Raw genomic sequence first — 18,710 nt, forward strand, 5'->3', positions numbered from 1 at the left:
ATGTGTATACAGAGGACATCTTCTTAACACTGTTGTAAATCCTGTCATATATTTGGTGTTTGATACGGACTTTAGGTCATCATGTCAACAACTATGGTGTAGAAATAAATGAGATCATATGTATCTCATGAGGATAACAAATAATTTTTGATTAGTCTATTTATTTCTATTTATTATACATTTGTATTTGCTTTACAGTTTATTATTTTTATACTATTTTTTGCATTATTTTGTGTACAGATCAGGCCGCAAAATTTCTCGTTGAATAGGCTCTGAGGTTTGAAATTATTTGTTTATTTGATTCCCTTAGGAAATGGAGTATATAAATAATCAATCTGGAATAAATCCTTCTGATCAACCACCTCACACCCCCTTTTTCTTACCTACATTGTTGGTTAAGATAAACAGTTTTGAAACTATATAAGTTATTCATTTATTATTAAAAACAAATGGTCAAATCTTTTTGATTACTTTCAATTGTAAATACTTTTGTATCAACCCATTTTATCAGGAATTGACAGAGTTAATAATCTGCAAAAGAAGACAAAATCCGTGTTAAGAGTATGTTATAACATCCTCGAATCGGTAATTGGTAAATAGACTACTGTGGATTCATTATTATTCGTATGATACCAATTTTCGAGGATTTTGTGGGTACAGGTGAACCACGAATTAAAATGTTCAACGAATTGCAAATTTGCTGTTTGATAAACTGTAGACTTTTGGTAAACCACGAAATCCAATATCCACGGAAATGAAAGTGTGTCTCAATCTACGAAAATTTGTACGAAAATAAATCATAGTAATGCTTTCTTTATTCAAGGGTACAGAATATAACGTCTAAATCTTATTTTATCTGCTATTTTGCGTCAATGGATATAAGAAAATATGATTTGAGTGCCAATGAGACAACTCTTCATCCAAGTCACAATTTGTAAAAGAATAAGAAATGTGTATGTATATTTTGTCATCATGATTTAAATTTCAATAACTGAGTGTACATTTCCTATATGTTAATATCTTAATCCATCTAACTTAGATGTATTTATAAGATAACAATGAACTATATTCTTTCCTCTTTTATTGGTTTCTGAGAATAACTAAAAAAAACTGAAGTCATTACCCAGTATGAACAAGCCTTTCCTTGCTTTGTTTTGATGGAAATACAACATTTCCTGTTATGTAAAAGCTTTTCGTTCAAATAATAAACAATAAACCTTTACAATACAAGCGTTAGTTATTTCGACAGTTATACATGGTTATTTTGATAATTATTAGACACTACGGTTCTAACTTTGTGAGTTTAAATTAAACACATTAAACACAAATATAAAACAAAAAAGATGTAGTAAGATTGCCAGTGAGTACACTATCCCATTTTAATGGGAATGCCTAATCCACAATAAAACTTTGTATACGGAAAAGACTAAGTTGTAACTATTAAAATTTATGGAGATAAATAAACGCATCATAGACACCAGGACTAAATCTAATATATACGCTAGACGCGCGTTTCGTCTACAAAAGACTCATCGGTGACGCTCGAATCCAAAAAAGTTAAAAAGGCTAAATAAAGTACGAAGTGTGTATGCTGGAATTCGAACTCCAGACCTTTAGCATAAAAACTGATCATTCAAACCTCAACAACAGGCCTACTGGATAAAACCTCAATGCTTATTTAACATATTTAAACATTGTGTTCGGGGCCCACAAAGGGTATACACTATATTATTGTATGTTATATGGATTGTGTGGTGTTTGAACTTGATTTCATGAGGCGTAAACGTTTTTTAAATTTAATCTAGAATAGCCGGGATGTAATACAGTTATCACATTTCGAAATGAGCATTGCTCAATGTTATCGGGATGAGTTTATACTGACACACCGCGTCCTCATGGAATAACTATTACTTATTTGTTTCCTTATGTAGTGCTATGACGGTTCTAAGAAACAAGGTTTAAACCCGCAACATTATATATGTGCCTGTCGAAAGGAAAGGGACTGCATATAGTTAGTTGTCGTTTGTTGTTGTAAACCGTTTTCGTTTCTCTCTTCTGTTTTGTACATAAATAAGGTCGATATGTTTCTTCTTTTATTGTGGATTCATTTATTTTCGTTAGTACCAATGTTTAAGGAAAACTTTTCGTGAATATCTGATTTCGTGATTTTGTCATAGTCTACATACTAGCCTGTAGATAATGTTCAATAATGTATAATGAATTCACAGTAATTCATTCACATAAGGCATGGAATGTCATTTCAAAGCTGATGAAGCGATATAAATGCTTCGTATTATTGGAGGCCGTCCCGTCCGTTGGTCTAAAATTGAATGTGTTCAAATTAATGTAACTCAGATATCGTCCTATTTTCGTCGAATATGACCAACTGATAAAGACTTATCACAGGTGTTTGTACTTATATGAACAACAAGACGCGTGCCTCACGATGAGCAAGATCTGTTAAACGAAATTGACATTTGATAAGTGACATTTCGTATTAAATATTCCTTTGAGTTTCGTATTTTGTTATTTCATTTTTACTTTTGACCTTTCCGAAGCATCTGATATCATTCACATATTGTGGTGGGTTCGTGTCGTTCTTTATGGTGCGTCTAAGTGAGCTTTTGGGTCATTTTTGTTTTTGATTTTGTCATGGCATTGTTGGTTTATTTTTAACATATCATTATAAATGTTCCTTTGGTATCTTTCGCTTCTCTTTTGATGTCTGGTGGGAGTTATTTCAATTTCAACTATACCTATCTTCTTATTGCTTTATACAAAAATGTGTACAAATAACATTGAAATGTATCAAGACGTTGACATCTTTAAGTTCAAGGCTTTTATATGTAATTCATTTTTTTGTCTATTCTATATAAACGTGCGATTACGCTTCGAAATCTCTGTTGTAAACAAAATGACTACTGAAGGCATTTTATGTTGATCAAGGAGTAGTAAGATAATATACGAAAACAATGTCGGAAAGTAAAGGATAGAAAACGGAAGATTTCTTATATATTTTCAATATAAAAAGGATGTTTAAATAGTTGTTCAATAAATACAATGATTTCAATAAGATCGAAATTTCCTGTCTTTACAGTTTAGTTTATTGTTTTTTATCTAATACGTGATCACAATTCCTAATGTTCGGAGAAGTATAACAATTGAATTAAAGGATAGACAAAAATAAAGTAGAAATTAAATCACAAAAATACTAAACTCCGAGCAAAATTTAAAGACTTAAAATTATGACAAAATCAAAAACTTAAACTCAACAAACGAATGAATAATAACTGTCATATTCCTGACTTAGTACAGGTAATTTCTTAAAATTAATAAATGGTTAATTAAACCTGGTTTTATAGCTAGCTAAAACTCTCACATGGATGAAAATCGCATAACATTCCATTTATATTGACAACGATGTGTGAACAAAACAAACAGACAAAGTAGGTAGAAGTGTCAAAATAGGGGTACAGCAGTCAACATTGTGTTATAATCTTTATCACTATGAAATAGGCAAATATGTAACAAAAAGCACAAAAACAGCATCAAGTCAAAGAATATAACCAAACATGAAACACACGAATGCAAAAATTTTTCCATCGCCCAATAACAATGACGGGATGTATAAGTACAGACTATTGTATACTGTAGCTAGTGCACTTCCGGTTGTCTTAATCGAACAAATATAGTAACAAAGTAATATATCGTGAGATTTCGATTTCATATCCTTTTACTGATCTTCCCTATATGGGGTTCGTTTAGGGAAAATAATTAGCTTTTTGTGTGTTAAAACTCTTATATGTATATCTGTAGCCTTTTTGCTGTAGTATAAATCAATATAAGTATTAAGTCGATGTCAACTGTTGTTTCATTACGAACTTACATGTAATTATCGTTGTTCCCCAGATTTTAAGCGTCATACACACAAAGTGGATATTTTTCTGACATTGACCGAATACTGTATTTAAACTTTTCTCATAAACCAATAGCAAGGAGGTAGGTACATACATATTTAATAATAGGCATCAAAGATAAAACGTTCTTGTTTATTTATACATATAAATAAATTATAAGAGTGTGTGACATTGAAAGCAATTATATATTATGTACTTTCTATTATTTTAGAATCCCGAAATTGCAAGAAGAACGATGATTACAAACGGAAGTCACAGCAATATATATCTGGAAGAACTAAACAATGCGAAGGTTAAGTTACTGATACCAAATACTGTACTTGCATTTGTGTTTCTACTAACCGGTCTCGTTGGTAATGGTCTGGTTTTGGTCGTTTATAGATGTAAACTGAGGTCTAAAACGGATGATAGATATTTTATTCCATGTTTATCTTTGGTTGATATGATAGCGTGTAGCATTGGAGCAACATATGCGATTTCTATGAACTTTAATCCTTTTAATTTTCGAAGTGATTTAATATGTAAATTAGTCTGGTTTTTACATCAATCGATTTCCTTTAGCTCGGCTCTGTTGCTATTAGCAATTGCTGTGCAACGATATATTAAGGTTAGTCGACTAGTAAATTCTTCCATGAGCCTGCGTAGTAAACGATTTACAATTACATCAATCTTGATTGGATCAACAATTATATCAGTACCCTGTTTGGTTTTGTACGGCAGAGATGAGGTTCTATTGAAAAACGAAAACAGAACAATTACGGGGTATAATTGCGGAACTGTGCCAAATGTGAATCAAAAGTTTCTATTTGGTTATTCAGTTACATTATTATTAATGTGTTTGTCTGGGATTTTTGCACTCATCATATTATATTCGTTGATACTAAGTAAAATCTTCATACAAGAATCTTTTAGGAAGAAAAATTTCTATAGACCAGATAAACAATCTTTAAGCGACAAGGTACAACATAGTTCAGGAAATACTATTCAAACACAGTCATCCAATGTTACAGATGCTGACTATTCTGTCGACATATCAGAATCCAAGACCACTTATATTGATTCAAAGACGACAAACAATCAAAAACAGAACATGCAAGGAGGACCAGCTATTAAGGGGAATAACTCTAATGTCCCTTCTGTTATTCAAACGGGACAGAAATCACAATTTGGCAGAATTATCTGCTTAATTACGCGCAAACATCGATTCTCTGTTATGTTCTTCCTTATAACAATACTTTTTTGTATTTCTTTTCTCCCTAGAATTGCACTGATGATTACAGAATCTGCTGTATCTAATTTCTGGGATAATTTAACGGATGTTAACTACGTCATAGCTTTATGTGTATACAGAGGACATCTTCTTAATACTGTTGTAAATCCTGTCATATATTTGTTTTTCTATACGGACTTTAGGTCATCATGTCAAAAACTATGTTGTAGAAATTAATAAATATATTGAGATAATATAAATGTACTCACCTTTGATACTAAAATTAAAATTTTGTACGCTAAACAAGCGTATCTTCTACATGAGAATTATCAGTGACGCTCTAACCAAAAAAGTTAAAAACATCTCTCATTGACTGTAATGTCAATTTTTTCTTCTCCGCTTATTTGTTTTTCTTTAAAAATCATAAGTTTCCATATATCATTCATTGAATTATATATGTAGCCACATGTTTATTATCAATCAAAACAGATGGTCATGTGTCTTGTTTGGCTCATTTAAAATATAACGGTTTTGTTGAAAAGGACTTTAGAACTAAATTTATATAATAGATGTTGACTGCTGTACCCCTATTTTCCCCCTTTGACCTATTATATAGATATCAGAAGATGTGGTTTTAGTGCCAAAAAGTCTCCATCGAAGTCGTGTCTGTTTATTTTGTTCACACATCGTTGTCAATATCAGGTATTTATGCGACTGTCATACAAGTGAGAGGTTTAGCTAGCTATAAAATCATGTTTAATCCACAATTTTCTACATAAACCAATAATAATACCACGTCAGGAATATGATAGTTGTTATGCTTTCGTTTGATATATTTGAGCTTTGAATTAGGCATTTGATTAGGGTCTTTCTGTTTTGAATTTTCGTCGGAGTTCATTATTGTTTTCATTTTACATTTTCCTACACTGACCCCATTACTTTTCATTCCTGTTGTATAAACATAATGCGTGTTCAACATTCATGTTACAGCCGATTCTATTGAGTGTGTAGATATGGGTTATATCTTTGGTTAGCTTGCTTGATAGCTGAACCGTGAAGTCATTCTTATGTTAGGTAAACTACCCTCCTTGAAGAGTAGACTTGTCCGACAAATAACCAATCTATCTGTCTATAGGACTAGGTTACTTCGAAAGGAGGGTAGTATACCTTGCCTAATAATGACCACACGGTTCAGCTAGTAAGCAAGCTAACCAAAGATATTTTCTTTATCTACACACTCAATGGAATCGGCTGTAACAGTTCTTTAACTATAGTTTTAATCAATCATCTTATAACAAGATATCCAATACAAACATTATCATCAAATCAGTAGAGAGCACCAGCCATTATAGTGTTATCTAAAAAGCTGTCCAATAAATGAACAGTCCTAGAAGACGTTTATTTATTGTTACTGCTCGTTGTGCGAATCATGTTAAAGAAGGGAAAGTGTTAATACGGGACTATAAAAAGCAGACAAACTTATAGACGTGATACACTGAATTGACGTTAATTTTAAAAAACTAAATTTACAAATGCCATCCTGACATATGTCTAAATAATATATCAATAAAAAGCTCAACATCTGTCGACTATCTGTTTGGCCCAATTGAAAAAAAAACCATATTCGTATTGTACACAAAAACACCAAAAGACAAACAGACTAAATCACGGCCAGTCATATTAAATAACCCATACATGCAGCTGCCTGAAACACATCAATGTTTAAAAATGTATTTAGTCAAGAAAGGATTGTCGAAAGACAATACAAAATGTGAAAGGTGTAAGTGAACTATTCACGGGTGATTTATGCTGTTGTTTGGAATTTAAGGGTTTAACTATCAAATAAAAATAAAAAGTCTTTATGGTCCAAATGAACTTGATTAATTCACACCACATATATCGTTGGGTCTACTTCATATATCGAGTAACATTTAGAAATGGTATACAAAAGAGGGGAGAAACATACTCGAGGGACACTCAAACTCACAAATCGATAAAAAATTCTAACAACGCCATGGCTAAAAAGGAAAAGGACAAACAGACAAACAATAGTAAACAAAACACAGCTCCACGTGTGACACTCGTCGTGTTGCTCATGTTAGTACACAACCGCGTAACAAGGCTGTTTAAAACCAATGTTTTAAACAAAAATGAACTTTCCATTTTATTGTAGTAAGATTCGAGTAGCGACTACACATGGAGGATCTGGTATTATATATCTTTAAGTTGATACCGTAACGATATTTCTAAGCTTGCGTCACATATGATTTGCTTGAACGATAGTTTACTTACAATGCTTTTCAAAAGCAACAATTGCCTTATGGGTCCCACGTGGTTAAGTTGAAATCCTTCAATCGTAAATGGAACCTACGCCAATCTCATGATTTGATGTACCCATATGGATTATATAATTCATACTGCGTTCACCGTTGTATTTTGTTTGGCCCGTATTGTTCAATATTTTCTAAGAATTTTTGTAATTACTGGTTGTCGGTCTTTTTTTTTTTAAATGAATTTGTGCATTTTTATTGAATTGTTTTTTTCTATCCTTTTTCGATTGTGTAATGAATCTGTCAATCTGGAAAAAAACTCAGCAGGATAAACTTTACCTCCCGGAGCATCTGAAATTATACTAGGTCTTTAAGGGCTTAATATTGCTCAATCTTTTTATGTTGTGTTATGCAGACAGTTGTACGTCTCTTGGTAGTGTTTTGTTTTCTGCTATGAAGTTGTAAAGTTTCTCTGTCTTATGTTTTTGAATACTAATTCGGTATTGTCTGCTCCTCTTTTGTGCAATGATCAAATTGAAATAACTGGAACACATGCAATGACATTGATAGCAAATTTGTATGTTAACTAATTCATAAAACAGATCATTTAAAAATGTTTTCATATAAATAAAAAACAATGTGGTATAATTGACAATAAGACAACTCTTCACAAGAGACCAAATGACACAAAAATTAACAATTATAGGTCACCGTACGGTCTTTAAAAATAAGCAAAACCATACCGCAAAATCGGCAAGAAAAGGCCCCGAAATGACAATTAAAGACTAAGAAACACTGTCCTATGATTCATCCTGAAACATATGCCATGCACACAGAAATGAGTTTTCTTTACTATAATTAGGTATAATATCAGGACAATTGATCTATTGAGTGAATCTTAAAGTTACGAAATGACAAAGTAAAACAATTCAAATAAGAAAACTAACGGCCTAATTTATGTACGCAAAACAAATATGTAACACATAAACAAACGTCAACCACTGAATTGCAGGTACCTGACTTGGGTCAGGCACATACATACAGAATGTGGTGGGGTAAATAAAGGCAACAGTAGTATACCGCTGTTCAAACTCATAAATCCATGGATAAAAAACAAAATCGGGGTAACAAACTAAAACTGAGGGAAACGCATAAATATAAGAGGAGAACAACGACACAACACTACAATGTAACTAACACACACAGAAACGGACCAAACATCAGACAAAATCCCACGAGAATAACAAATATAACATCAAAACCAAATACATGGATTTGGGATAGACAAGTACCGTGACACGTCTTATCGCAATGTCAATGCACACTCAAAAATAAGAGAAAACAAACGATGCAACGTTAAATTGTAACACACACAGAAACGAACTATAATATAACAATGGCCATATTCCTGACTTGGTACAGGACATTTTTAAAGGAAAAAATGGTGGGTTGAACCTGGTTTTGTGGCATGCCAAACCTCGCACTTTAATGGCAATGTTAAATATAACACAGAAATGACAACATAATATTACAGGACTACAATACAAATAAATAGGAAAACGTATTAGACAAAGAAACACATGATTAATGAATAACAAAAAGCATCAGGTTTAAAATTTAATACGCCAAAAACGCGCCTCGTCCACACAAGACTCACCAGTGACGCCCAGATATAAAGGATCGAAAGCGAAAAATAGTTCAAAGTTGTACAGCACTGAAGATCAAAAGTTGAAAAAGGTTGTGTCAAATACGGCTAAGTTTGTATGCTTGGGATAAGAACATCCTAATTATTTAGAACAAGTAATGCTATTGCAAACAGTAAATTTTATCAAATGAATATAACAGATATACATAATGAAACTGAAGTATTAACTCATTACATAAAACAAACACGAATACATAATGAATGACCAACACAGAATAGACACCCCCGACTCAGTCCAGGCCTCAACGCAACATATTAGCGTGATCCCATTCATTCCCTTAACCCAGTAGAGTGGTGTAACAGTACAACATAAGAATGAACTATAAAAATCAGTTGAAAAAGGCTTAACTCATCAGATGGATAATAATACAATTGGACGTATACTTTATCGTCACGATATCATTTTCCACAACAAGTGTTCATTTCAAGTATGTTTTAAAATATCTTAATCAAGCTATTTTTATTGCATTCAAAAGATTTCAAGTATTTTTTAAGTGTCTTAATTAAGCTATTTTTATTGCATTCACAAGATTTCTATAAACACAACTCTTCCTTGCTTCATTTTCCCTACATTTTACCAACAAAAAAAAAACAAACCCCGAAGTAATTAATTAGTACAAAGAAAATTTTCATGTTTTATTTTAATAGTAATATTTCTTTCAAACAATTAACAATACAAATGTCAAGTCCTTTTCGGGTTTATAACTAGCGATGTTTTAACAAGAAACAAGCGCCCAAGGTTCAAGATAACGGGATAAAGGTAGAAAGACCATTCACAATTTGATTAACATTCGTTTTTCTCTTTTAAATAAATAAAAATAATAATAAACCTTTCAAATGTAGAGTTCATAAGATAACAATATTCCCTGTGAAACACCTCCCCCCTTTTTTTGTGCTCTCTATTTTCAACCCTCGAATTAAGCTTTCCAATCTTATTAAAATTAAAACCTTGCTTTCTAACCAATCTGTTCATGTACCGGACCTGCAACTTTCTTTATTTTATACGAAAATCTACAGTGCCGTTATACACATGCATGTTGTTTGCTTGGAGTATACGCCCGAAAAGAAAGAAATAGCCCAACTCCAAGATACTATATTCCTGCATCACGTGATTTTTACCACGTGGAGCTTACATTAGAATAAAGACAGAATATGGAAAGTGAAACTACAATTCAAAACATAAAGTCCGAAGGCACAACTAAGAAAAAGAAGGTTTTTTTTGGCAAAGGGAGCCGGGGTAATTCTCTCTGTGTTCAAAATATACATCAAATATTTGCCACTGTCCCTGTTTTGTTCTATGAATTCTAAACCTGAGTTTTCTATCTGTTACATGCCAAGAAATCATCGCTAAAAATTCCGGTCGACCTCCTATGGCACCCATTAGTAGTTAAAGATTTGATTTCATTCAACAAATTAATTTATGACCTTCATGTACGTGTCGCTTAGAACACAGCCATATACCAAATGGTCAATATTAATCATCCATGTAATTTGCTCTATGGGGTGTTTGCAGAATTTCAACGGAGGTAATTTCTTGGCATGGTAATAGATTTAATTTTTAAAAAATCACTTTTAAAAGTAAGTTGAAAAAAAACAACGAAACAATGAAACATGTGCTTACATGTACTTCCCCTTGATTAATCGATATTTTTTATGCAGTTACTGAAAAATCTTATACTTTTTGTAACCCATATATTCTAGCCAAGTTTGTGTATTCTTCTAGTTTTATATATACATTAATCAGTACCTCAAGTGTAGGATCCTCCCCTCATTAGGAAGCCTCCATTTGATTTTTATGGGTGAAGGATAAAATTTAAAAAAAAGGCAGGACAGGAGCATCAGGAGTTTTGAGGAAAAAAAGGCAGGATGAGCAACTTTGTCAAAAAAAAAAGCAGGATGACAAATAATGTAAAAAAAGTCAGAATAAAACTAATAAAAGAATAAGACAGGACCCAATATCTAGATAGAGTGAAAAATAAAAAGGCAAGACAGAGATAATCTCAGAAGTGCAGGACACCCCCCCCCCCCTTTTAAAAATTCAAATGGTAGCTAAAAAAGGGCTCTTTTGTATTTCTAGAGTGTTATTTAAAAAAATATTAAATAAATGTAAGCTACCAGGCAATTGGAAAGAAAAAAAATAAACAGTCACATATAATTTAGTTTTTAACTTACGTGTTCCAATGGTGACATCCCATTAGTCCGACAACCATTATTCCGACAGCCCATTACTCCGACAGCCCACTTTTCCGACAGCCCATTACTCCGACAGCCCATTACTTCGACAACCTGTTACTCCGACAGCCCATTATGCCGGCAATGCGTTTTTATATGTGTATGGGTAAAGTTTCTCTAAAAAGACCAACTCTCTTCTCTATGATATTTGTCCGTTTTGATTACAATTATTCTTTCCATGCGGGATATTTGTCTCAGTATATTGGAGTTGATACACATGCTTATAGCAACTGCTCAGTTCTTACCCTTCTTTCACTAGATCCTCGGTTCCCCCTTTTCGCGTGAGGTTACCCCACTATTAACTACATAAATAAATATATCGGAGTTGGATAACACTACCCGCCCTCTATGGTCGCAACACTTTCTCTCCTTGTATCACTCATCAATTTTGTCGAGGAAATAATGGACTTATGTAGCGTCAGTCAGAATAAGAAAAACGAAGAGTCAATACATACCCATCTCCTAAAAAATGAGAAGACAAATAGGACAAAATATGTGCTCAGTAAAGATGAGCAATTCCAATTATGAATACGGTATCATGTTTGGGAATGTGAATCCACGAAATACGGAGACAGTACACAGCACTTCCAATAGCAATCGATTAGACATAGTCTGAGAGATGAAACTCGATAAATTTGTAGGGATACCGATTTTATATCCTGAGCTTATTTTAAAATCTAGAAAAATGTCTCTTTTATTATGGTTGGTGGAGATGAAGGAATGATGATTTACAACAAAACTTATTACGAAAAACAAATATGACGGACATGAATATTTCGGCAACTTCTATCTAAATATTCATAAGGAAAAGTGATATCGGGTCAGTGACTGTATATGTTATAGAAATGTACAGTCAACGCATTTTAAAATTTGGCTGCTCAAAAAGAACGAGTGCAGTATAAATGCCAATAACAAACTAGTAAAAAATCTAAGACAATGTGTCACATTCTTGTCCCGCTTGTGTCTTTGTCAAATTGTCTAATTTAAAAAAAAACTTAGTACATTATGTGTTTTGTTGGAAACTGGACACTTATTTTTCATTTAAAGATTGTTTTCAAGAAGAAAAAATATTTAGACATCAATGATTTTAAAAAGATAGTGCATATGTTAATTCAGAATCGGTGCTCTTCAATTACATTAAAAATTGAAAATGCTAGATACTCAATTTTCGTTACATTTTTCTTAGCAATGATTTCTGAAATTGGTTTCAAGGTTTATATAAGTCAGAATGTGTGATGCTTTTTCAGATTCACAACTCAAAAAATTCCTGTCTACCGAAATTTATTTGCGGGGGTATCATCAGTAGCTCGTACCATCAATGGTTGTTATTGATTTATATGCTCTTTAAAGATCCTTTATTTGGAAAATGAAATATTCTTTTCTGATATATTCTGTATACAGATTTCAAATTGAGTAGTGATATAGAAAGTATTCGAACTACCTTAGCCTTATGTTATATATACGGAGTCATTTCTTAAAATATGTTATTACATATCGTAAACGTAATTATAATGACAGACACATTTTATTTACCCTGATACTTGACTTGATAAGTGTCGGATTTATGGGTTGTCGGAGTATTGGGCTGTCGGAGCAATGGGTTGTCGGACTATTGGGCTGTCGGACTAATGGGCTGTCGGAATAATGGCGTGTAACCGTCCATAACACTTCTGGATTTTCTCAGACTCTACATCATTGATGGTGATATTGCAGCTAGGCTTTGGCTTTTTAACACCACCAACAGAATGTGATATTGCGGCTAGGCTTTGGCTTTTTAACACCACCAACAGAATGTGATGCTACTGGAGGATGAGCACTTATCAAGGTAGGAAGCTGACATACTTTTCTCCTTCTCAAATCCGAGTTTCTTTTCAATAATTGGTTAAAATGGGTTGAGCATATATAAAAATCAGTAAAATTCTTTGGCAAAAGACCAGATTCAGTGTCTGCTGCTGAAGTTACTTTCATTTTCGACATAAACAACAAAAAAGTTGTACTAAGGGAAATAACTCTAGTAGAATATTGTACTCCTGATAGCAAATTTCTATATGACCAACGTGAATTATTTTTCTTATTTAAAATAACACATATCTGATTTTTGGCATATACAAACTATTAGGTGAGAACTTTGTATTCTGTTAATTTCAAGGGATTTCATCCGTGCATTTTGAAGAAATACTAAGTTGGATTTTAATGGTTTCTACTGTTAATTTCTGAAAATGAATTGTATGGTTGCCATGGGAATGAACATTACCATACTCTTTTTTATTATGACCAATATGTTTCTACATCACTAAGCATTCATTTAAAAAAGTTTTATGAAAATCTGTGACCACTGGTTTCCATCATATGTTGATGCTTATTCCGTATATCGTCAAGTTATTGGAATTCCAATGGGGACTAACTGTGCACCACTTATTGCGGACCTGTTTTTGTATTGTTATGAGTTACAATTTATGACTAAAATTAGCAAAGACCCATCAAAACAACATTTGATACAAAAATTTAACAATACTTTTAGATATTTGGATGATATATTGGCTCTAAATAATGACGACTTCAGTATGTATACTAAAGAAATTTATCCTGTAGAACTTACTTTAAATAAAGCTAATGATAACAATGACCACTGCCCTTTCCTCGATCTTGATATCTATATCATAAACGGGAAGCTTAATACAAAAATTTATGATAAAAGAGATGATTTTTCATTTCCTATTGTTAATTATCCATTTTTAGATGGTGACGTTCCCTTGTCACCATCTTATGGTGTTTATATATCTCAACTTGTACGATTCGCTCGTGTATGTAACAATGTATTAGATTTTAGCGAGAGAAATTTATGTATTACTGAAAAATTATTACACCAGGGTTTTCGATATCACAAACTGGTCAAAACATTTACTAAATTTTATCACCGGTATAAGGAAATAATTCGTAAATATAACTCAACATGCAGACATCTTATACGTTCAGGTATTTCACATCCAAAATTTTATGGAAATATTCTTTATAAAGCACAAAAATGTCAGTATTCTCCTCAGAAACTAACAAAACCTTTAAATAGACTTATTAAAAGGGGATATAGTTACGATACTGTTGTCAGGTCATTAAAGATTGCATATTTTGGCTTTAACATTGATTCACTGATAGGGTCTTTGCATCGGAACTAAACACATTTATTTCTAAAAAACAGTTATTGGCATGACACGGATTATGTTCTTCTCATATATTTTATGATAGTATGATACTAAACCCCTAACGGGAGGGATTGTACCTGATATTCATATGATGAAGACATAATCTTTCAATCAGTTTAATTGAGGTCTGGAGCTGGCATGTCAGTTAACTGCTAGTAGTCTGTTGTGATTTATGTATTATTGTCATTTTATTTATTTTCTTTTGTTACATCTTTTGACATCAGACTCGGACTTCTCTTGAACTGAATTTTAATGTGCGTATTGTTATTCTTTTACTTTTCTACATTGGCTAGAGGTATAGGGGGAGGGTTGAGATCTCATAAACATGTTTAACCCCGCCGCAATTTTGCGCCTGTCCCAAGTCAGGAGCCTCTGGCCTTTGTTAGTCTTGTATGATTTTAAATTTTAGTTTCTTGTGTATAATTCGGAGTTTAGTATGACGTCCATTATCACTGTACTATTATGCATATTTTAGGGGCCAGCTGAAGGACACCTACGGGTGCGGGAATTCTCGCTACATTGAAGACCCATTGGTTGCCTTCGGCTGTTGTTTGCTCTATGGTCGGGTGGTTGTCGCTTTGACATATTCACCATTTCCTTTCTCAATTTTATTACAGAGAATGTCTCTTAATATCTGTTTTTATCGCTATTTTGTGCATTTTTCCTTTCATCTTTTTTTGTGATAATTTTTCATATCATGCTCCTCTGAGATGGAAAATTATCGCTAGAAACTAAGGAGGCACGTGGCGTTGCTAATGAAATTGTCAACGTCGTCATAGGTAAAATAGCGATAAACAGATTATGATTGGTTTTACAATTTTATGGTAATTTTAAAAGCAGTCAGCAAAGATCATGCATTGACCAATCCTAAAAACGGATTCGTCTCATCGTTGACTCTACATACTCACAGCTAATTTATCGGCATGCTTAGTTTTATTTATCTAACAGCCAGGTTAGATTATCGTCGCTGACTTCTCTATATTTGTATGTGTAAAAAGTCAATAAAAAATATGTGGGATTTTTTTTTGGTTTTGAGTTTTGGTGGTTGTCAAATTCATTCATTCTTGCTGTGGTTTTTGTTTCACGGTCGATACCAGTAGCTACTCAATTTGAACTATGGTTTCCTTTAGATACTTCAGCATAATCAACCAAAGTTGAATTATTCATTTAGTTGAACTTTGGGTTAAAAGATAATGCTAGCTTCTTTTTATTCTTCCTTAATTCTGATCTGTGAAGTCACCCTCATATAGATAAAGTGACAAGCCATCAAGTAGTGAAGCACAGTTGGCTTCCTATTGGAATGCCGATTCTTTGTAGACAAACGTACTCAAAACGCAACAAATAAATTGTCAATCATGAAATCAAACATCTTAGTAAATTTTTGTTTTGTATGAATCAGGTTGGGTTTTTTTCTGCGAATAATTAATCCCCCCCCCCCCCCCCATAAAACAAGACACTGATGTGTTTCAATGTTGACCATTCTTTGTTTGTCATAAAAAGTTCAATTATACTTATTCAAATACATTTACCTTAAAACACACACTATAAAAAATTCAAAATTCAAAATTTGTTTATGACATTTTTCACTTCAATACTTTTGCTACATTTGAAAAAATAAGGCACCGACCGTTCATCTTGTATATGTACACATACACGAGAGTGTTTGTGTCTGTGGAAAGAGAGTATGAAAGCGAGGTAAATTAAAATTTGACTCAAAATCTCATTTAAAATATTTTGTTTAAAAAAGGTTATATAATTAGGGTTAAGGGGGGGGGGGGGGGGTTAGCGTTTTGATTTTATTCTCATTTTTTGGCAATACAAAATAACAAAATAATTCAAGCAAAAAGTGAAATTGATAGAGGACACTGACTATATACTAAAGTATAAGATTACAGAATTTTTGTTGTTGATTGTCATCTTTAAATTTAAAGCTTTCTCCAATATGTTAGTCTATTCCCATGCCGCTGACATATGCCTTTAATTAAATAAAGCAATAGCTTAATTTAATTAGATATAGAAAGATGTGGTAATTTTGTCAATGAGGCAACTCTCCATCCAAATAACAATTTATAAAAGTAAACCATTATATGTCAAGGTAAGGCCTTCAACACAGAGCCTTGGCTCACACCGAACAACAAGCTAAAAAGGGCCCCAAAATTACTAATGTAAAACCATTCAAACTGGAAAACCAACGGTCTAATCTATATAAAAATAAACAGCTGCGCCATGAGCGCATGATACGCCCGACGTCTTGTGTGGAAGTTTTATGCAATAGTCATAAATAGTTTCTGAGAAAGTTTTAAGCAATAACCATATATTGTTTTTGAGACACGGCGGGACATGTGAAACCCCAAACCCTGTTTTTTTTTTTACAAAAAACTAAATATCACTAATATAAAAGAAGTGTGTAAAGTTTTAAGCAATAATCATAATTTTTTTTGAGATACGGCGCGACATGTAAAAAAACCCTCCCCTGTTTAACAAAATACTCAATAACTCCAAAATAAAGTTTTGAATCATCACCAAAAAGTATACAGATCTTTAGATTAATATAACAAAGAAGTGTGTAAAGTTTTAAACAATAATCATAAATTATTTTTGAGATACGGCACAACATGTAAAAAACCCTCCCCCTTTTTTTTTACAAAATACTCAATAACTCAAAAATGAAATTTTGAATCATCACCAAAAAGTATACAGATCTTCAGATTAATATGACAAAGACATGTGTAAAGTTTTAAGCAATAATCATATATTGTTTTTGAGACACGGCGGGACATGTGAAACCCCAAACCCTGTTTTTTTTTTTACAAAAAACTAAATATCACTAATATAAAATTTTGAATCAAAACCAAAAAGTATACAGATCTTTAGATTAATATAACAAAGAAGTGTGTAAAGTTTTAAACAATAATCATAAATTGTTTTTGAGATGCGGCACAACATGTAAAAAACCCTCCCCCTTTTTTACAAAATACTCAATATCTCAAAAATGAAATTTTGAATCATCACCAAAAAGTATCCAGATCTTCAGATTAATATAACAAAGACATGTGTAAAGTTTTAAGCAATAATCATAAATCGTTTTTGAGATATGGTGCGACATGTAAAAAAACCCTCCCCCTTTTTTACAAAATACTCAATAACTCAAAAATAAAATTTTGAATCATCACCAAAAAGTATACAGATATTAAGATTAATATAACTAAGAAGTGTTTAAAGTTTTAAGCCATAATCAAGAATCGTTTTTGAGATACGGTGCGACATGTGAAAAAAAACACACCCCTGTTTTAGTTACAAAGTGCCGTAACTCAAAAAGTTTTAATCTTATTTTCACCAAAAAGTATACAGATCATTTGACCATCATAAGGAACAACTATGTTAAGTTTCATGAAATTTGGATAAGTCGTTCTCAAGTTACGGTGCGACATGTTTACGTCGTACAGACAGACGGACGGACGGACGGACATTTGTATACCATTATACGTCCCGTCAAAATTTTTACGGGCGTATTAAAATGACAAACGAGAAACACGTATAATTTACATAAACTGTACATCAGATTCCTGACTTAGGACAGGTGCAAACATTTGCAGCGGGATTAAACGTTTTAATGGTACCAAACCTTCTCCCTTTTTTCTGAAACAATCGTATAACATCAGAACATAGAAAAACACACGATAAAATATCAATTGGAAGGATTAACTCAATCAAAAAAAGTAAATTAAAAGCACATTTCATTTGCAAAAGAAGCAACGTTTTTTTTTTTTATTCCTATCTAACTGACCGTATACCCTATATTTTCTTCAGTTCATCAATTATCTAATAAAATTTCACTCTTATTTAATTTACGAAGTTTCAATATAAAAATCCACACGCTTTGTTAAAAACCTGTCCAACGTCATATTTCTAAAATATCTTTAGAAATTTGTGAAATTTGTGAAATTGTGAAATTGTTTTCTATTACATGTATATATAAAGATCAAAGAATAGAATACTGTCTTGTTCAATTGGATTTTGACGTTTATCATTATATTCTTGTCTCAATACATTCAAATGTATACATGTATACATGTACATTTAATAGAAAACCTATGTTTACAGTTATTTAATTTCTTATCTGAATTTGCTTACTCAAATCAAATAATGTTATAGTAAAAAAAAAAAATGATCGCG

The 18,710-nt window shown here is 32.4% G+C and overlaps 1 long non-coding RNA gene across 1 annotated transcript; it reads left to right on the forward strand.

Annotated features, from left to right (window-relative positions):
• The first annotated feature begins 3,838 nt into the window (after positions 1 to 3,838).
• On the forward strand, positions 3,839 to 6,710 carry LOC139499260 (uncharacterized). Its single transcript, XR_011658157.1, has 2 exons — positions 3,839 to 3,999; positions 4,129 to 6,710. It is a non-coding gene; the product is annotated as an uncharacterized lncRNA (long non-coding RNA).
• Positions 6,711 to 18,710: the final 12,000 nt, after the last annotated feature.

The sequence above is a fragment of the Mytilus edulis genome, chromosome 12 (genome assembly GCF_963676685.1).
Source record: "Mytilus edulis chromosome 12, xbMytEdul2.2, whole genome shotgun sequence".
Taxonomy (NCBI): Eukaryota; Metazoa; Mollusca; class Bivalvia; order Mytilida; family Mytilidae; genus Mytilus; species Mytilus edulis.